This window comes from Triticum aestivum, chromosome 6D (assembly GCF_018294505.1).
Source record: "Triticum aestivum cultivar Chinese Spring chromosome 6D, IWGSC CS RefSeq v2.1, whole genome shotgun sequence".
NCBI classification, from domain to species: Eukaryota; Viridiplantae; Streptophyta; class Magnoliopsida; order Poales; family Poaceae; genus Triticum; species Triticum aestivum.
Window position 1 is genome coordinate 263,755,861 of NC_057811.1, and position 15,629 is coordinate 263,771,489.

Genomic DNA, 15,629 nt, shown 5'->3' on the forward strand with positions numbered 1-15,629 from the left:
GATAGTAGCTTCTTTCTGTGAATCCTTTGCTACTCATGTTGATCTCCCTAAGGAGAAGTGGTTTAAATATAATCCTCCCATTGAAGTAAAAGTAGTTGCACCTATTAAAGTTGAAGAAAAGACTATCACTTATAATGTTGATCCTGTTGTTCCTATTGCTTATATTGAGAAACCACCTTTCCCTGTTAGAATAAAGGATCATGCTAAAGCTTCAACTGTGGTTCGTAAGAGTAACACTAGAACACCTACACCCCCTGAGCAAATTAAAGTTGAACCTAGTATTGCTATGGTTAAAGATCTCTTGGCCGATAATATTGATGGGCATGTTATTTACTTCTGTGATGAAGCTGCTAGAATTGCTAGACCTGATACTAAAAATAAACATAGACATGTTGTAGGCATGCCTGTTATTTCTGTTAAAATAGGAGATCATTGTTATCATGGCTTATGTGATATGGGTGCTAGTGCAAGTGCAATACCTCATTCCTTATACAAAGAAATTATGCATGATATTGCATCTGCTGAGATCGAGGAAATTGATATTACAATTAAGCTTGCCAATAGAGACATTATTTCACCAGTTGGGATTGTTAGAGATGTTGAGGTCTTGTGTGGGAAAGTTAAATATCCTGCTGATTTTCTTGTTCTTGGTTCCCCACAAGATAACTTTTGTCCCATTATATTTGGTAGACCCTTCTTGAATACTGTTAATGCTAGGATAGATTGCAAAAAGGATGTTGTTACTATTGGTTTGGGGGATATGTCTCATGAGTTTAATTTTGCTAAATTTTGTAGACAACCCCATGATAAAGAATTGCCTAGTAAAGATGAAATTATTGGTCTTGCCTCTATTGTCGTACCTCCTAATGATCCTTTAGAACAATATTTGCTCGACCATGAAAATGATATGTTTATGAATGAAAGAAGGGAAATAGATGAAGTATTCTTTAAATAGGGACCTATTTTGAAACACAACTTGCCTGTTGAAATCATAGGGGATCCTCCTCCACCCAAGGGTGATCCCGTGTTTGAGCTTAAACCATTACCGGATACTCTTAAATATGCTCATCTTGATGAGAAAAATATATATCTTGTTATTATTAGTGCTAACCTTTCAGAGCATGAAGAACAGAAATTATTGAAAACTCTGAAGAAGCATCGGCTGCTATTGGATATACTCTTGATGATCTTAAGGGCATTAGTCCCACTTTATGCCAGCAAAAATAAAATTGGAGAAAGACTCTAAACCAGTTGCTGATCACCAACGACGGTTAAATCCTAAGATTAAAGAAGTGGTAAGAAAAGAAATACTAAAGCTTCTGGAGGCAGGTATAATTTATCCCGTTGCTAATAGTCAGTGGGTAAGTCCTATCCATTGTGTCCCTAAGAAGGGAGGTACTACTGTTGTTCCTAATGATAAAGATGAATTGATCCCACAAAGAATTGTTACAGGTTATAGAATGGTAATTGATTTTCACAAACTAAGTAAAGCTACTAAAAAGGATCATTAACCTTTACCTTTATTGATCAAATGCTAGAAAGATTATTCAAACATACACATTTTTGCTTTCTAGATGATTATTCTGGTTTCTCTCAAATACCTGTGTCAAAGGAGGATCAAGAAAAGACCACTTTAAATTGCCCTTTCGGTACCTTTGCTTATAGACGTATGCCTTTTGGTTTATGCAATGCACCTGCTACCTTTTAAAGATGCATGATGGCTATATTCTCTGATTTTTGTGAAAGGATTGTTGAGGTTTTCATGGATGATTTCTCCGTATATGGAACTTCTTTTGATGATTGCTTGAGCAACCTTGATCGAGTTTTACAGAGATGTGAAGACACTAATCTTGTCTTGAATTGGGAGAAGTGCCACTTTATGATTAATGAAGGTATTGTCTTCGGGCATAAAATTTCGGAAAAAGGTATTGAAGTTGATAAAACTAAAGTTGATGCTATTGAAAAGATGTCATGTCCCAAGGACGTTAAAGGTGTAAGAAGTTTCCTTGGTCATGCCGGTTTTTATAGGAGGTTCATTAAGGACTTCTCTAAAATTTCTAGGCCTCTGACTAATCTCTTACAAAAAGATGTTACTTTTGTCTTTGATGATGATTGTGTAGAAGCATTTGAAATCCTTAAGAAAGCATTGATTTCTGCACCTATTGTTCAGCCACCTGATTGGAATTTACCTTTTGAAATTATGTGCGATACTAGTGATTATGCTATAGGTGTTGTTCTAGGACAAAGAGTTGATAAGAAATTAAATGTTATCCAATATGCTAGTAAAACTCTAGACAGTGCCCAGAGAAATTATCAAAAAGAATTTTTAGCAATTGTATTTGCTTGTGACAAGTTCAGACCTTATATGTTGATTCTAAAGTAACTGTTCACACTGATCATGCTGCTATTAAATATTTTATGGAAAAAAAAGATGCTAAACCTAAACTCATTAGATGAGTTCTCTTACTACAAGAATTTGATTTGCATATTATCTATTTATATTTTAAAAGTACTTGACGGGTTAACCAGAAAAAAGATAATTAGTCTAGAAAATACCACAATAATTAGAAACATCCGACCTTTAATTCAGTGGGCCTAATTCCATTGATCAATCTAGAACTGTTAGATCTTCATAACCGGGTGGACCCATATTACCCTACGCACCAAATCAGAAACAATCTCTCAATTCTAAACAGTCTCTCAATTCTATTAAAAAATGACCCATATGTGCACGTGAGTTGGCATATACACGTACATAAATCTTTTTTAGCTTACACGTACATAGAAAAAAATTACATTCACGTTACACAGATTCATGCAATTTCTCAGGATCCACACGATTTCACAAACACAAAAATAAGAGGAAAAGATCCCTCGCCCAGGTTTTCGACTCCTTTTTTCGCACGCCGCCACCATGCCCTGTGGAGGAAGCTTGCATGGGGATGGATTTTGCCCTAGGACTCTTACAGCCGCTTCAAGTGGTGGTACGCTGCAGTTGAGCAGCAGACAGATGCTTACGACACCATGGCAGCAGCAACATCGGAGAGTAAGACGCCGGGGCCACGCTGCAGCGGCGGGTGCAGATGGAGGCAGACGAGGCACTGGCGTCCATGGAGATTGGAGAGCGCATGCTTATTCCCACATGATTTCCATATGACATCGATCATCAGTGCAGATGGTTGCAGCCTGTGCCCCAAACGTGTTAGACACCAACGACATACAAAGAGGAAATTATACTTGTAAATAAAAAGACCTGAGATGTAACGTATACACTTTGGCAAGGATGGCCATGAGAAGGTGAAGTTGATGATGTCTAATACACGCATGCATGCCCCTGGCAAGTCCCTTGTCATGGATTTTATCTCTCACATCAATTCAACTAACCATCACCCTCGATTGCATACCTTAATGATTAAGTTTTGGTTTACTAATGTTTACACATGTAGGACGGTGCTGAGTTTAACACGAGACCAATGCTCTACAACTAGAAAGGGATGAACTGAAAATGGTGAGAAAGCACATTGCATGTTGCTAACTACTTTGGTTTCTTGAGACGCTATGTAACCCATACGTTCTCAGCTAGCACATGACCTCATCTAGGAATTTTAATGGTTGTGATTTAACAATGTCGAATTACTTTATGCCCACTATTCACAGTCATGTTAACACTAAACACAAAAGGAAGCTTGCATCAAGACTATTTGGTAATACGACAATCTAATCAATCTTCTATTTTCTAAGCAAGCTAGCAGGGAATCCAACAAGTGGCACTTCAGCATAGTCTTCCTGCATCGGTCACCAGCCCCCAAATCTCCTGTTGACTATCCATTTAGAGTTTGTAGAACAGATAATGGTTCACATAATATTTTGACTCGGTACCTCAATAATGATGTCTAAATGAAGTACCTCATTAATCAGGTAGATATGGCTTAGGCTGGCTGCTACTAAAAAAATACTCAATATTTGTGTCTTCGCGTGATGATTGGAACTTAAGATCCTCTTTAACATTAAAGATTTCGGCACAAAGTTGGTCTCCTTTACTTCAGTGAAAAACGAATATTTAGAAGGTAAAAAGTAAAAAAAAAATAACAGATCATCCTAAACTTGAGAAGTAATATGTAATCAGTGGTCAACCCACCATTTGGACGAGCAAGGTCGGCCCAGGTCTGAAGCAGCAGAGCAAGGTACTCTCCTCGGTCCAAAGAACAGCAGGCGCATCGCCATTGATCTTTGTAGTCGTCCGTCGCCTGCCACTTTCTGTAATAATATTATAATATGGTCCTCTTTAACTTTATATTTGCATTCTCTATTGTGCAGGAATAAAGAATGAAAACAAAAGGTCGTCCACACAGCAAGGAATTTGAGAAACCTACCAAGGTGGTTAAAACAAATCAAATATGCAATCTAACAAGGTGACCCATTACTAATTGCGAATCTTTTATATCTTATACCACGAGAATGTTACAACTAAAAAGGTAACACTTCCAATTAGGCACAAGAGGTTCCTAATTGATTTCAACTTGGACAAGAAAAACAATATTTTGCATTGTTATCTTATTGATGCAAATCCAGACAATCAACAAAAATGGCAAGATTCAAAAGGAGAATGATATTGCAGACAAGAAAAATAGTCAGTCTTTGATCATACATGAGGATGTCCCACACTACGCAACTACACCAAAAGGACAACCTTTGATACAAGTGAGGTAAGAAAATCTTCACAAAGTTCTACTCGCATGTGTATTATCATCCATTTGGTTCTAAACTTTACCACTAATGATGCACGACTGGTAGTAGTATACATGAAGCAACATTATGTACCCCATACAATATAAATTTACTGGAAAATATCAAGCACATACAAATGAAGAGGTGTGCAGATGATCTTTATAAAAAAAGATACCTTTTTAAATACATAAATAAAGGTGATGACCAATCCGCGGTGCTAATACGAAACAATGAGATCAAGAGATGACACGTGTTGGAGAATATTTCAATTTGAAATGCACTTCAGAGATCCCTGCATTGAAAGATTAACTTTCCACCTGGAAAATGAGCAACAAGTCATTTTAGCAGATTCTACAGATTAAACAAAGACAATAAGGAAAGGAGGGATAATCACTAAATTTACACAGTAGATGGAGACACACAAGATGTGTGAGGAAGCCAGAGAATTAACATATGCAGAGTTCCCGTCAAAATAGGTATGGAAGAAGAAAGACACGAAGTGAAGCAAAAGGAAGAAATGAAGATCAGTTGGAAGGATATATTATGCCCATCCTGCAATCAGAAAAAAAAAAGTACATGTGAATACTACTAAACTCAAGAAAGGATGCACATGTTTCTAAGACATGAGAACAGTAAATGGAGTTGTCCACACATCATACAGATATGCTTGCGAAGCACTAGGATTTCTCAATGACAACAGAGTGGCTTCAGTGGGCGATTGGCAACCACCTAGGACAACTATTCACAATAATATTATGCCACTGCCAAGTCAGAAGACCAATGTTATGCCACAAATTCACAGAAACAAGGACAGGCCTTGGTGGAATTAGAGACAAGCTCGAAAATAAACTCAAGGTAAACCCCGAAATTGAGCTCCCACTTTCTTCAGAAATAATTGAACTTGGAAACAGGCTATTGAATGAAGAGATTAATTACAACAAAGTGGAGCAAAAAGAAGACCACTCGAGGATCTTTGGTAGTTTGAACTCCGAACAACATCTGAACAAAGAGGAGCAAAAATATTCGATGACCAAGCCCGACTGCCTCTGCTGCAGACGAAGACAAATTTTTGAGCTGCCTCACTTTGGGACAGTGACTACGCGTCCGAGTCGGAGCTTGGGGACAACAACGCCCCCACGAACCTCACATGTTCAGTTATCATGTGTGCGTAGAAATATACTTGCATTCTTTTTGATTTTCACTCACTAATTATTATCTCCAGTACCTTATACTTAAAAACAGAATCACATGTTTTTCCATGATTTCAAGGGAAAGTGGGAAAACATTTTTCTCTAACAAGCATTCCCTTAATTACATTATATTGGTTCAACCGCACAAACAAAGAAACCGGTTACGAAAAAAAGTATATGACAAAGTTAGAAAAAGGAAAATGAGAACCTTCGAAGAATGTCGCCGATGTGTAGGATGCGTCTGGCGCTCAAGGGGCAGAAAATGTCTCCACCATCCTCATACTAAAGATGGATCAAAGCTGACAGCGGGAGACGAAATCCACGCCCACATCACCTGCATGAACGCTGACAGGAACAACACCGCGCAGATCGATGATCTCGCCTCCTCCCTTGCGCAGCTCCAGCTTGGGCCCTGCTACCCCTCCATCACTATTTACCAGCCTAGGAGACCGAGGATGCACACGAGGAGAAAAACCAGCCGCCGTCGAAGGTCACACTGTGGCTGGAACGGCGAATCGAGCTGTGGGGCACCCTGTGGCTGCAACAGAGAATCGAGATGTGGGGGTGGCTGCAGGTGCGGACGAGCAAGCTCAAGGCACAGAATCAAGGAAGAAAGCTGATGGGAGCTATTCGGCGCCGGCGGCAGAAATGTTGGAGTGACCGGAGAGAGTAGGGAAGACTGAAAGAGAGAAAGGGGATCGGGCAAGAGGAACATGTGACTGTGTGAAAGTGTGAAGGGGAAAGAGGAATGTTTTTACGGTGCATAGGAAAGATGTGTGGTCGCTATGTCCATCTGCATGGGCCTTTTTTTGGTCTAAATCCCATAATATTTCACTAGCAGAAGAAATGAACTTTTATAGAAATATAAGACAGAAAAATTCTACTCAGAAGTCGAGAAGACTACATAAAAAGGAAGGCGAACAATTAGCATGGTGGGACCAGTGACGTTCAGTATATGTATTCTACTATGCACAGTGCATTTCTAATGAAAGAATTATGGACAATGTTTCTTTTCTAGAAACTGGATAGTCTGAAAGAACTGTGGACGATGTTTCTTTTGTAAAAAGTGGACAGTCTGAGAGTAAACTTTGCAAACGTGATACAAGCGACTGTTTGGTACCGCTAAGCGAGTTTTATTCCACTTATGATCGCTAAGACAAAATCCGAAGCAGAGTTTGGTACACGGCGCACTCAACAAGTGGTTCCATCATAGAACAACCAATACTAGCCAACCCTATTTTAATTGAGCCTGTGTGTCAGGGACGGATCCAATAGGAATGTCGTGAGTGCCATGGCACCCTTCCAAAATTGTAAAATAAATGTTACTACATAATTAACACTAAATACACATTGTTGCTATTTTCAGACTATTGTTGAGATTACGATGATGTTTAATGCAAACTTTGAACGGTGGTACCCCCAAGCCCATTATTTTAGGTCCCACACTATCGCGTGTCTTAACTTAACTAAATCAAATGACCATCAACACAAATACCTACCAAGAAAGTTTTAGTGGATGTGTGCAATATATAAATACACTCTAACTTTTATATCAAATTAAAACGAAATCACTTGGAGTGCAAGAATCATTATATATTGAAACAAATATCTACCAATCTTGAACATCGTTAGCAAATCAACAAATGCCTACACAAAAACAATGATAACTACAAAATTTGTGTTTACCGAAAAAATATAACTAAGCAGCATGAGAAAAAAGCTGAAAAAATTATACAAATACAATTTGAACAACGAAACTAAACATAAAAAAAGTTAGTACATCATGCATAATTAACACGTAAATGACGAAGGGATAACACAATATTTATATATGGGTAAAAACCCAAATATACCAAAGATAAAACTATGTTCACAAAAGTCTAATATTTAAAAATGGCATCGCATGTCATTTCAAAAAAAAATGAAATCATATGTTCCCATCAATCAACTTTATAAATTTCTAGCCCGCGCATCGAGCGGGCCACTTTTCTAGTTGATAGAAAGGGAGCTGAGAACCCCGTTGCAGACAACTTGTCTAGGTTAGAGAATGTTCCTGATGACCCACTACCTATTGATGATAGCTTCCCTGATGAACAATTAGCTGTCATAAATGCTTCTCGTACTGCTCCATGGTATGCTGGATATGCTAATTACATTGTTGCTAAATTCATACCACCTAGTTTCACATACCAGCAAAAGAAAAAGTGTTTCTATGATTTAAGACATTACTTCTGGGATGACCCACACCTTTATAAAGAAGGAGTAGATGGTGTTATTAGATGTTGTGTACCTGAGCATGCACATGAACAGATCCTACGCAAGTGTCACTCCGAAGCTTATGCAGGACACCACGCTGGAGATAGAACTGCACATAAGGTATTGCAATCCGGTTTTTACTGGTCTACTCTTTTCAAAGATGCCCGTAAGTTTGTCTTGTCTTGTGATGAATGTCAAAGAATTGGTAATATTAGCAGACGTCAAGAAATGCCTATGAACTATTCACTTGTTATTGAACCATTTGATGTTTGGGGCTTTCATTATATGGGACCGTTCCCTTCCTCTAATGGGTATACACATATTTTAGTTGCTGTTGATTACGTTACTAATTGGGTAGAAGCTATTCCAACTAGTAGTGTTGATCATAACACCTCTATTAAGATGCTTAAAGAAGTTATTTTTCCGAGGTTTGGAGTCCCTAGATATTTAATGACTGATGGTGGTTCACATTTTATTCATGATGCTTTTCGTAAAATGCTTGCTAAGTATGATGTTAATCATAGAATTGCATCTCCATATCACCCGCAGTCTAGTGGTCAAGTAGAACTTAGTAATATAGAGCTCAAATTAATTTTGCAAAAGACTGTTAATAGATCTAGAAAGAATTGGTCCAAGAAACTTGATGATGCATTGTGGGTCTATAGAACTGCATATAAAAATCCTATGGGTATGTCTTCATATAAAATGGTTTATGGAAAAGCACGTCACTTACCTGTCGAACTAGAACATAAGGCATATTGGGCCATTAAAGAGCTCAATTATGATTTCAAACTTGCCGGTGAGAAGAGGTTATTTGACATTAGCTCACTTGATGAATGGAGAACCTAGGCCTATGAGAATGCCAAACTGTTTAAAGAAAAAGTTAAAAGATGGCATGACAAAAGGATACAAAAGCGTGAGTTTAATGTAGGTGATTATGTGTTGCTATTCAACTCTCGTTTAAGATTTTTTGCAGGAAAACTTCTCTCTAAATGGGAAGGTCCTTACGTTATCGAGGAGGTCTATCGTTCCGGTGCCATAAAAATCAACAACTTCGAAGGCACAAATCCGAAGGTGGTGAACGGTCAAAGAATCAAACATTATATCTCAGGTAATCCTATAAATGTTGAAAGTAATGTTATTGAAACCGTAACCCCGGAGGAATACATAAGGGACACCTTCCAGAACGTTTCAGACTCCGAAAAGGAATAGGTATGTGATACGGTAAGTAAACCGACTCCAAAACAGTTCTAATGGCAATTTTCCTCCGTTTTGGAATATTTAAGAAAACTAGGAAAATTGCCCGTGCGTTGCAACGGGAGATACATTGATGAAACGCTATCATGTCAGCGGGAAGAATGCAAGAAAGTAAACATAAAAGGATTTATGCATGGTTTTTCCTCTTTACCACATCCTGATTGACACCCTTCTTTAAACTGGGTTGCATACAATGACGGAATAACGCGTGTATCATTATCTAAGATGTGGCCAGGGATCCAAAACTACTTCACCATGAACCGTCGTTGTCCACTATCACCGGCAAGGTGTGGCAGCCTCGGCGAACACGTAGCGTGTAAAAATCCAAGCATGATGAGGCACCCTCAATGTTGCCCTCGGTCTCCTACTCTTCCTTTACCCAATGATTTGACCTAACAGGCACACGGGCATGCAACGGGGCTAGGTGGCATCCCGATTCGGCCAGGGGGAACACGAGGGCATGTAGAAGTGCAAAGTTTGAGCCCTTAGCGAGGATCAGTTGCATGAGCATACAATCTAAGGTTTCCTCTCTCTCGGGCACGCTCCACCATCTAGTTATAGCACAACACACATGCTTCGATACGGATCAAACGCTACTTGCAAAGTTGCAATGAACAAGGGTTGGACTCACAAAACTTTGTGATGTCGATTAGGGACATTGGATATAATACTGCGCATCATACGACAGCCAAACACCCATCCACTACACCACATTGAGTAGTCACCCGACAGTAGGGGTGCATGGAGAAGAGGACTTAGGTTGACGTAGCTGAAACCATGCATAAGCTGCCAAAAAACAAATAAAAAGACGCATGCATGTTCAGTTGTACACACGCCGTGTAGATTGGAAAATGCTTAATTCAACAAAAACTTGAGAGTCCGTGTGGTTCATGCATACTTGGAAAGTAGATCCAAAATCAGCACCATATGACCTGTCATAATTGTGTTTACACGGCCCCACCAAACTTCTGCAAGCCGCCACCGTCATCCCAGGCAGCGGCTTGCAGCAGCGACGGATGTAGAGGAAGCTCGCGGATCGGCGACTCCTCCGGCAAGTACCGGCGGCAAGCGGCGGCACTGCCCGTGTGAGGGCGCCCTGGCGTCGCCTGTAGTGATCGGGCATGAGGCGCTTCTCCTTGTGACGGTGCTCGAGGGATAAATTAAGAGGATGCTCGGGGTAGGGTTAGGTAGTTGGCCGGCTGGGCGCGTGGGCTTTAGGTGAGTTCTGGTCGGCCAGGTTGCGCAGTTGGTTTTGTTCCGATCAAGCAATGGATTTGGACGCACGAGGAGGGTTGGGTCTCGTTTTTTAAGAGGAAAACAGGTTAAATCTTAGCCGTCAAACTTTAAAGTAAACATAAAACTAACGGATATAAAGAGGTGACTTATGGAGAACTATGAAAGGCTTCGTCCTTTAATATTAGGTAAAGATAGGAAAATAAGAAGTAGTCCGGGAAGGACACGAGGCGTCCACGAGGGTGGAGGGCGCGCCTCCTGCCTCGTGGGCACCTCGTGTGCCCTCCGGACTCCGTTTTCTTGCAGGATACTTTTTTTGGTCGGTAAAAATTCATTATATAATCTCCTGAAGGTTTTGACCACCATACCACGCAAATATCCTCTGTTTTTGTTTCGAGCTATTTCTGTTGCAGATTTAGAGCAAGATGTCATCTCAGGACTCCAACGGAGAGAGCTATGTCTCACATCTCATTGCTGACCCAAAGACCTATGGGGACCTATCTCCTTGTGGTCGAACTACGGATGATGAGGAGGATGCTCATTCGAGGAGGATCAATGATTCAAGTTCAGAGGGGGAAGATGTTCCTCTACCTCAACCTGGGGATATGCACGTGAAGTTCAAGAAGTCTAGTCTCCCTAAGAGGGCTAAACTATCTAACAACCAATCTATTCCTTCTCGTTTTCGGCAGAAAAGCAAAGGGATTTATGTGACAAGATTTTGAAGCTAGAATCTGAGGTCGATGATTTGAAGGAGGAAATTGCTCTTCTCAATTACAATATGAAAAAGCTGAAGGCACAGTTATCTTCATCATCACCCTCCTCACCACCTCTGAGGAAGGAAAACTGAGTATCGGGTATGGGCACGCCCATTGGCAACTGCCAAGCTTGGGGGAGGTGCCCCAGTATCGTATCACCATCACACTCCTATCTTTACCGTTTTTCTTAGTTTGATCCTTTTGGTAATATCTTGATCTAGTAGAATAAAGTTTTAGTATGATCTAGTTTGAGTTTTGCTTTATGATCCTTCTATGTAATCATGTCCGTGAGCTATATATATAATAAAGATTAGTTTTGAGTCCAGGGCTTGGTTATCTTGCTATGATCTTGAGGAAATATTAGAAAAAGAAAGAATAAAAAGAAATAAAAGAGATCATATTGAACTTATGGAGAGTAATGCCTTCACATATAAAGAGTATGATGAATAAAAGTTGTTGAGAGTTGACAAACATAGTTTTGGTCATCGTTGCAATTAATAGGAAGTAATAAAGAAAGAGAGGTTTTCACATATAAAATATACTATCTTGGACATCTTTTATGATTGTGAGCACTCATTAAAATATGACATGCTAAAGGGTTGATGTTGGACAAGGAAGACAACGTAATGGGTTATGTTTTCTTATATCTGAAATAAAGTATATTGTCATGGATCATCCAACATGTTGAGCTTGCCTTTCCCCCTCACGCTAGCCAAATTCTTTGCACCAAGTAGAGATACTACTTGTGCTTCCAAATATCCTTAAACCCAGTTTTGCAATGAGAGTCCACCATATCTACCTATGGATTGAGTAAGATCCTTCAAGTAAGTTGTCATTGTTGCATGCAATAAAAATTGCTCTCTAAATATGTATGATTTATTAGTGTGGAGAAAATAAGCTTTATACGATATTGTGATGTGGAAGAAATAAAAGCGACGGACTACATAATAAAGGTCCATATCACAAGTGGCAATATAAAGTGGCGTTCTTTCGCATTAAGATTTTGTGCATCCAACCATAAAAGCACATGACAACATCTACTTCCCTCTACGAAGGGCCTATCTTTTACTTTCGTCTTATGCTTTATGCAAGAGTCAAGGTGATCTTCACGAGCCGCCAGGACCCTGAGCCTTGGGAGGCTTTGGGGGCTCGGGCGGGTCTTCGAGGACCATCGCCATCTCCTCCCGGACTGTGTGATGTCTGGCCTCCTGAGCCGACAGGACACCCTGCAGGTGGCGCTAGAAGGCGGCCGCCACATTCGGCAAGCCAAATGGCATGCGGATGTAGCTGCGAGGTGGACCCTTGCGCCGCCCAACGCGCGAAGACCAGAAGCGCTCTTGAGATGCGGCCCTGTTGAGCCCTGGAGTGTCGATGCAGACACGCAGCCCGCCGTCCTCGCCAGGATGGGGAGCTGCGCCGGGTGGTGGGCGGCGGTCGCCGCGCATGGTACTTGCTTCTCGAAGCTCCTGGGTTGCCTTGACGATGAACTCCTGAGCACCTGGCGCTCCTCGCCCAGTGCCCTCTTGAGGGAAACGTGCAGCAAAGCATGCCTGCACGTGGTGCCCGAGCGCCTCCCACGTGATGTTGGCTAGGTCTGAGGCCCTCCAGAAGAGAGCTCCCGAGCCTTGCCCAAGAAGGGCACCGGGCGCTGATATGTCCATTTTGCATCATGCTTTTATATCGATATTTATTGCATTATGGGCTGTTATTACACATTATGTCACAATACTTATGCCTATTCTCTCTTATTTTACAAGGTTTAAATGAAGAGGGAGAATGCCGGCAGCTGGAATTCTGGGCTAGAAAAGGAGCAAATATTAGAGACCTATTCTGCAGAGCTCCAAAAGTCCTGAAACTTCACGGAGGCACGTTTTGGAATATATAAAAAATACTGGAGAAAGAATCAACCAGAGGGGGGCCACACCCTAGCCACGAGGGTGGTGGGCCCCCTGGCAGGCCTCCAGTGCCCATCTGCTGCTATATGAAGTCTTTAACATGGAAAAAATCATAAGCAAGCTTTCGAGAAGAAACACCACCGCCATGAGGCGGAACCTTGGCGGAACCAATCTAGGGCTCCGGCGGAGTTGTTCTGCCGAGGAAACATCCCTCCGGGAGGGGGAAATCATCGCCATCGTCATCACCAACGATCCTCTCATCGGGAGGGGGTCAATCTCCATCAACATCTTCACCAGCACCATCTCCTCTAAAACCCTAGTTCATCTCTTGTATCCAATCTTTGTCCCAATACCTCATATTGGTACATGTGGGTTGCTAGTAGTGTTGATTACTCCTTGTAGTTGATGCTAGTTGGTTTATTTGGTGGAAGATCATATGTTCAGATCCTTTATGCATATTAATACCCCTCTGATTATGAACATGAATATGATTTGTGAGTAGTTACGTTTGTTCCTGAGGACATGGGAGAAGTCTTGCTATAAGTAGTCATGTGAATTTGGTATTCGTTCGATATTTTGATGAGATGTATGATGTCTCTCCTCTAGTGGTGTTATGTGAACGTCGACTACATGACACTTCACCATTGTTTGGGCCTAGAGGAAGGCATTGGGAAGTAATAAGTAGATGATGGGTTGCTAGAGTGACAGAAGCTTAAACCCTAGTTTATGAGTTGCTTCGTAAGGGGCTGATTTGGATCCATATGTTTCATGCTATGGTTAGGTTTACATTAATACTTCTTTTGTAGTTGCGGATGCTTGCAATAGGGGTTAATCATAAGTGGGATGGTTGTCCAAGAAAGGGCAGTACCCAAGCACCGGTCCACCCACATATCAAATTATCAAAGTAACGAACGCGAATCATATGAGCGTGATGAAAACTAGCTTGACGATAATTCCCATGTGTCCTCGGGAGTGCTTTTTATCTATATAAGAGTTTGTACAGGCTTGTCCTTTGCTACAAAAAGGATTGGGCCACCTTGCTGCACCTTGTTTACTTTTATTACCCGTTACAAATTACCTTATCACAAAACTATCTGTTACCGATAATTTCAGTGCTTGCAGAGAATACCTTACTGAAAGCCGCTTGCCATTTCCTTCTGCTCCTCGTTGGGTTCGACACTCTTACTTATCGAAAGGACTATGATAGATCCCCTACACTTGTGGGTCATCAGGCGCGCCTTCCTATGCGAGGGAGGGAGGTGCTCCAGGTGCGGGCGCTGATGGTGGTCGTCGTTCCTTCTTGGCGGTAGCGGCAGTGGAGGGAGACCAGCATTGCCCTGTGGGCGGTCCTCGCGCGGCTGGTCCCTCCAGGCGCCCTCACGAGGCTGGTCCTGCCAGCGGTCCTCACGAGGCCGATCACGCCACTCCTGGCGGGGGCCGCGGTCGTCCCAGCATCCCCCACACCGTCCTCCTCCTCGGCCGTAGCCCTGGTCATTGCGCTCGGGGCATCGACCGAAGCGTCCATCTCGGATGGCCCTGAGCTCTTGACAATCATTGGTGTTGTGGCTGTGTATGTTGTGGAAGGCGCAGAACGGACAACTGCTCTTGGACGACTCGGGGTGGTCCCGGCCGCGCTTCGTGTCCGGCTCCGCTGCGAGCACGGCTACCCCCTTGTGCTTCACGTCCTTGGACTTGTCTTTTTTCTCCTCTGGGTCGGCAGCAGGGAGCTCGAAGAGGGAAGGGCGCCCTTCCTCAGCTCTTGCGCACTTGGTCGCCATGTTGAACATCTCCAGTGCCGTGCATAGCTCCTCGTGGATGGCAAGCTCCTCCTTCATCTTGACGTCGCGAACGCCATCGGAAAACGCTGAGATGATGGCCTTGTCTGTCACCTTGGGGATCTTGAGGCGAACGCTGTTGAAGCGCTGGATGTACTTCTGCAGTGTCTCTCCTGGCTGCTGCTTGATGCGGCGCAGGTCACCAGCGGCAGGAGGGCAGTCGCGAGTGCCCTGGAAGTTGGCAACGAAGCTGTCGCGCATCTCACCCTAGGAAGAGATTGACCCCCGGGGCAAGTTCAGGAGCCACGAGCGAGCACCATCCTTGAGAGCCATGGGGAACCAGTTCGCCATGACTTTCTCGTCACCGTTGGCCGCCTCGATGCTCAGCTCGTAGAGCTGCAAGAACTCCGCAGGGTCGGGGGTGCCGTCGTAGCCAGGAGGCAGGTCTGGCTTGAATTTGCCTGGCTAGACGACGTTACGCAGCTCCGGAGTGAAGGCGCGGCAGCCTGCTGTGGCCACCGGGGCCCTTTGTAAAGGCGG

The 15,629-nt window shown here is 42.4% G+C and overlaps 1 long non-coding RNA gene across 4 annotated transcripts; it reads right to left on the reverse strand.

Annotated features, from left to right (window-relative positions):
• Nucleotides 1-2,682: 2,682 nt before the first annotated feature.
• Nucleotides 2,683-6,677, reverse strand: LOC123144601 (uncharacterized). 4 transcript variants are annotated; one of them, XR_006471759.1, is made up of 6 exons: nt 6,127-6,675; nt 5,388-5,489; nt 5,132-5,280; nt 4,904-5,045; nt 4,139-4,257; nt 2,683-3,186 (listed from the first exon to the last, which is right to left on the reverse strand). It is a non-coding gene; the product is annotated as an uncharacterized lncRNA (long non-coding RNA). The 4 variants fall into 4 exon arrangements; XR_006471760.1 differs by having other exon boundaries at nt 4,904-5,280; nt 6,127-6,677; XR_006471761.1 differs by lacking the exon at nt 5,388-5,489 and having other exon boundaries at nt 5,151-5,280; nt 6,127-6,673.
• Nucleotides 6,678-15,629: the final 8,952 nt, after the last annotated feature.